Below are 6,288 nucleotides of genomic sequence, written 5' to 3'. Positions count from 1 at the left end.
CGGGCCGGACCCCTCCTTCCTGCAGGCTGCGACAGGCGCGCGCCCGAGCTACGGGTCGTCGGCTGGGTCCAAAGAGGGCCGCGCGCACCTCGTCCGACCCGGCCTGAGGCCTAAAACTGCCTCCGCCTCTGTCTCCGCCGTCCCTGGCTGGAGGAAACCTGCAGGCGCTCGCTCACCGCAGTTCAGAAGTTCTGGGCGCCTTTTTGCGCAGGGCTTGTGGGTGGAAGGTGGGGGTCGCTTGGGTGGCCGCGGGGAAATGCAGAAGGCTCCAAACAGTGCAACGCCGGAACTTGGGGCGCGAGGAAGGCCTAGGTAGCCTGAGGCTGGAAGGGCGGAGGGAGGGGGAGAGGCTGGCAAGTGTGCTGTGTCTCCTCCTAAGCTGTCCGGCTGGCGTGCGAGGCCATGGCCAAGATAGGTTCTGCTGCATGAAGGTGGCCCAGCCCCAGGAGCTTTCTCATCGCGCCACAGGGACCCTGAGGTTGCTTAGCTATGGACCGGGGTCGAGTGGGGGCGCTGAACAGGTGGGCCAGAGAGCCCAATCCACTTTATTCCAGACAGTGCAGACCCATCCTTCTCCACCCCTGATAGGGGCTCAGGGACGGGAGCACCCACAGGATCCAGTTTAGGAAAGGGGACATCTTCGAGCCCCGCAAAATATGGCAGGGTTTGAGAGTCGCTGCACCCGGCTCTGAATAGAGCACGGTAGTCCGGCCTGCCCTCCCAGGGGCGGGAATAAGAGTGTGGGGAAGATGGGGAGCCCAGGGACAGGCATCCTGCGAAGGAGTACCGTGGTCAGACGGCTGGTCTTCAATGCTCAGCACCTCCCTTTCTGACATTCCTCACAAGATTATTACTAGGGTTTGAGAAGGTCACTTATCCAGCGAATACTACGGAACTAGTATGCACCAGGTTTTGCTTATAGTAGGGTGGTCCCTCCTCTCCAGGGACTTGTGTTGGGGACTTGCCCAAGGGAAAGCACACAAGAAAACAAATGATAGACGAGTCCAGTTGACTTAATATCTTAGCAATCTCTATGAAGCCAGGGAAATGGAGTGATGGAGGTGTGGGAAGGGAACTAATTTAGTTTGGTCAGACAAGACCTTCCTGATAGGTGACAAGAACCGAGGCTACTATGGAAATAGCCAATACAGAATCCCAGAGCAGGGAACTCTGTGGCCCCAAAACGTTGGTGTGGCTGCAGCACAGTCGTCCCCCACCCCACCGCCCCAGGAAGAGAGCTCAGAGATGGAGTCAGCAGCAGGCAAGTCGAGTTAGGACCCAGAGACCCATGGCAAAGGGATTTAAATTCTACTCAGCCATGTGTGCATTTGAAGAGTTTCAAACAGGAAAGTGGCAAAATATTATTTATGTTGTTTATGACTGTGAGCTAGGCATGTGGCGCACGCCTCTGATCCCAGCACTTGGTACGCTGAGGCAAGAGGATCGCTGTGAGTTTGAGGCCAGCCTGAGCTACATAATGAGCACCCTAGTTCAAACAACTGAAGAGAGAAAAGGACCAGAAAATGACCACCGTGGTCACTGTGTGGAAAGTAAACTGTAGGAGACAAAGAGTAAAATCAGAGAGGCCAGGAAGGAGGAGAGGCTTACGTCAGAACGAGCTGGATCTCCTAGAGCAGTGATAGAAAACACAAGCGCAGTATAGAAGCTTCTTGCTCTCCTCAGCCTCTCCTTCAAAGGACAGCATCTCCTGAGGGGACAGATCTATTTATTGGACTCCAAGGGACAGGTCTGCATTCCGTCTCACAAATTACTCAAACCACAGTTACCACCTTTGGAGGTGAAAATGTCATCTCCCCTGCAGAGCTCCTGGAGGGACTGTATTTGGTTCTCCCACGCACTCCCATCCCACAGCAGATCCCTGTACAAATAAATGGTGGACCTTTGCTCCTAAATAAAGCAAACAACAACAGCCTTGGCAGGGATGGCTGAAAATGAGATTTACTGGTCATATCTCTGAAAGAGCTGGTGTATAAATAGGGAAATCTGGCTTGTTTTATTCTGAGGCTTCAGAGGTGAAAGAAAATCCAGTTTTTGATGGGCTACCCCACGCTCTTTGGCCTCGAGGGACTTAGCTGTGACATACTCAGTGGAGAGCTGGGTCTTTCAGATTCTGGCTTCTCTACCTCATCTGCTTTTCTCCATCTCCCTGCCCTGCACCCCTTCCCATTTTGGTCTCCTGGACACAGAGAAGCACCTCCTCTCTCCAGCCTCCCGGGGAAAGACCTCCGCTCGGCCATCGGCCCTGCTAATCTCTCCATCATTCTCTTCCCATCCATCTTTTTGAAGATGATTTAAGAGTCTACACACAGGCCTCTTGGTCCAATTTTGTTTTCTAAAAGAGACAACGGAAGGAGGTGTAAAAATAACAGATGTGTTATATATATGTACCAACTCCCCACAACAAATGTAATTATTATGTACTGCAAACATGAAAATTAAACTTAATAGAAATTTTTTGAGACAGGGTCTCACTACACCACTCAGGCTGGCTTTGAACTATGTAGCCCAAGCCAGCATTGAACTCATAGAAATCTTCCTGCCTCAGCCTCCCAAGTGCTGGCAATATAGGCATACACCACCATGCCCTGCAAAAAAAACATTTAAAGAGACCTGATTTGTTCAGATATTTACTGTTCACAGACTTCCCTCTGCCTCCCATTGCCCTCCTCACCCTTATTTGGTGGCATAACTGGAGGAGTGCTTGGAGGGGTGACTAGACCAACAGCCACACCCCTGAAGGGTTCAGAATTTGGAATGTGTGGCCTCCACCCCAGACAGGAATGAGCTTCTGCTCCAGCCACTCAAGGTCAGGAGCTTGGGGCTGCTGTTTTCTTCTATATTTACCACAGTTGCTGAGTACAAGGTTCTGGGCTCCTTTGATGGCTCAGTAGCTATTGGCCGATGGCAGACTATTTGGTTGCTTCTCTTTACCTGGCCCAGGAGGAGGACATTTCTGTGGTCAGGTTGGACAAATCTGGAGAGAGGAAATGTAAACAGGACAAGGCTGCTTTTCCAAAGGCCAGAGCCCAGAAATAGTTCCTTGCACTTCTGACCTATTGAACTCTCCCCTGGATAGAAAACCACTGAACGAGTGAAAATTAGTACAACATAATGATGAGACAGAACCGGAAGTGGATTTCCCGGTGATGGTGACTTGTAAACTTTACCCGGTCAAAGGTGAGATGCTGATGTTTTCCAGCACTTTGCTTCTGAGGGATTGTGGTGGCCAGTGAGCAGAACTGGCTATACCTTTACCTCTCAAGGCACATTCCTTCCTCCAAGCTGGGATGACCCAGCCATGGAGCTCCAAGACAGTGAGTATCTCAGGTCTTGTAGAGAGGATGTGCCAATGCTATGTTTCAAGCACCAATGAAGGCGCTCATCTGTATCCTGCAACTTTCCCGCACTGTAAAGGAAGAGGGGGAGTCCGGTATAGAATAGATCTGTCCTGGACTCCCATGCCTACAAGCTAATTGTTGTTTTTAGCAAGTTTCTTCAGCTGTGTAGTGGACTTCAGTACTCTGCATGCAGTGCTGTTGTAAGATTTAAGTCTCACTTTTACTCCTGGAGCGTGAACAGCCAAGAGGCTTTCACGATGCTGGGCTCAGAAGCTCAGCGAGGCTCCAGGAGCTAGTTGGACAGCAAGAGTCACCCAAGAAGGAACACACCAGGCAAGTTGGCAAATAGACCTTTATTAGTCTGGCCAGACGGCACTCCCCAAGCCAAGTAGCTCAGAGAGGCGGCTAGCTCAGAAACAGAGGCCATTTTATATAGGGCTAAGCGGGGGGGGGGGCTTACACTTAAAACTTACAGGAAGAGGACAAAGGCAAAGAATCAGTTGATCTGAGCGCTAGTGGTCATCAAGCATATACTTGACCGTCACGTACTAATGATCAGCAGATCGATTATCCATTATTCCATTTACAACTTAGATTATAATGCTCAGAACATTCAACTACAGGCAAGTAAGGAGTGGCGTGATTTGTGTTGGGTCTCTGTGTTCACTACAGTTTCCATTTAGTTTCCCAGCTACTTCAAAGCAGTTACCTAACAATTCACAATTAATCATTAGTTATCCTATAAGGGATGGGGGGGAGCAACAGTCTCTAGGTCGTTTGCTGGTCAACATGGAGTCGCTCTGGTTCAGTCAGGCTCTTACACTGTGAGACGGGGCTTTGCAAGCTCCTTGACCACCCATGGTCCTGGGAAAGTCAGAGTAGTTTTCCTCCTCCCTCCTCCCTCCCACACCAGTCTCCCTTCTGCTGTACCATTAACCTGTTCATCAGAGGACTCTGAATCCCATCTGTGTTTTTTCTGCAGAATGTGAGTAAATCCCGTGTATGGGAGCTAGGGGTGGCTTAGTCAACAAGAGGTCAAAAATTCCAACAAAGCTACAGAAGAACAATGTCACAGATCATGGTGACTAAAACAATGTTGCCTGTTCCTTGCAATGACTGGGACCTGGTCATGTTAGGGCCCTGGTTCCTGGTAACAATAACATAGGGATCATTACTACAGGGATAGAAAAGAGGCAGAAACCTGGGCCTTTTCCTGATGCTCATTAGAAGCACGATTTGTGTTTTCTCCTGGGACAGACAGGGACTTAGAAGCCAATTTTGGTATAAACCATGACCTCCACTTGGGCCTACAGATGCCAACAGGTAACTAAAAGCAAAACAAAGTTTGACTTTCATCCTTTGTTGCTATTAATCTTGGGTCAAATCTCCTCTTATCTCTGGACACAGATGCCAGTCACTTAGGGAGTGTCTAAAAGTTGGCAAAACAAGCTTAATTAGCCCTAAATTTACAGCATCAAGTCCCCTTTCAAGGCCGAGGACACCAAGATACGAGGTTTTCGGGGACATTCAGCCATACCCGGAAGCCTCCAGCCACTGTCCTGAGCCTCTGATCACCTGAACTCCAGGAAAGGCCGAGCCCACATGACTGAGACCCCACAGAGACACCCCTTCCTGGAAGGGAAACCCTCTCTCAGCCATAAGATTCCAGAGCCAGGCACCAGGGCTGAGATATAGTCATCGCCAACAGGCCACCTTGAAAAGCTGGCCTCCCACCTTTGGGGGTGAGCCAGTCTGAACCCCTGAATCAAGTGTGCCCCCTTCCAGCTACGTGAGCTGGAGTCCTTTCCCATCTTCCTTCTAGCTTTCCAGTTCAAGCTTTTTTTTTCTGTAGATTTATGATTTTGTTTTAATTTCCATTATGACTAAAAGCAAGGTCCCAAGCTAGGTGGTGATGGGCCTGCTGGGAAAGCAGCATGAAGCAGTACATCTGCTGGGTTCTAGTGCTGGCTTCCCTGGACAGTGGCACCAAGCAGGTATCCTGGGACCATGCCTGAGATGACACCAACCAGCTCTTACTGAATGCTTATCTGTGCCCAGTGTCACAACAACCACTTTTATATGGATCAGCACTGTAATCTACACAAGTCTCTGGTGCGCAACAGGGTCGTGGCCAGGTGCTACCACAGGGGGCCATTGAACAGTTTGTCTGTGGCCTTTCAACTAGTGTGTGCTAGACCGCCAGGATCGGAATCCAGGCTGTCAGAACCCTCCCCAACCTGCCGCCACCCTCCTGTGCCTCCTTTTAGCCCCTGTCTGCTGTGCCCGCTCAGCCCGTCCTCTGCAGTTAGGATGCCAGTGGTCCAGGCACAGCGGTCCTGGTCACTTCACCTGGGCCCTGGTGCCAGTTGCTAATCAGCCATCCTGTGCTATGGGAGGGGCTGCCCAGGTGCACAGGTCTGAAGCCAAAGCCACCTCCTGGAGATCGCACTCAGCTCAGTGCCACTTTGCGCCTTGTTTGAAAGCCTCGTCTCTTTCTAACGATAACTCGTGTCCATCCAGTACCTTATAATCTTCCCAGCACTCACTCAGCTTCCTCGTGCAATGCCTTCCTCCCAGGCTTCTAAACAAAACCAGGACCAGGGTGACCCAGGTGTCACAACTCTGCCAGCATTCTAGTGCCGCTGCCTGCTGGCTGTGTGATGCTAGAACCTCTCAGAGCCTCGGTTTCCCTATCTGTGAAATGGGGTTCATAACTGTGCTGGGCTGGAGGAGTGACACACACACACACACACACACACACACACACACACACTGTGAGAGACACACACACACACACACACACACACACACACACACACACACACACGGCACCTGAGCTCTGCATGGCGCCTGTTGTTAGCCCGCCCTGTTGACCTGACCCCGACTCTGTGGGAGAAGACAAAGCAAGTCAGTTCTTGCCCCCGGTAAG

The sequence above is a fragment of the Fukomys damarensis genome, unplaced genomic scaffold, assembly GCF_012274545.1.
Source record: "Fukomys damarensis isolate Sample0158 unplaced genomic scaffold, DMR_v1.0_HiC HiC_scaffold_25, whole genome shotgun sequence".
Classification (NCBI taxonomy): Eukaryota; Metazoa; Chordata; class Mammalia; order Rodentia; family Bathyergidae; genus Fukomys; species Fukomys damarensis.
This window is presented reverse-complemented; position numbering follows the sequence as displayed.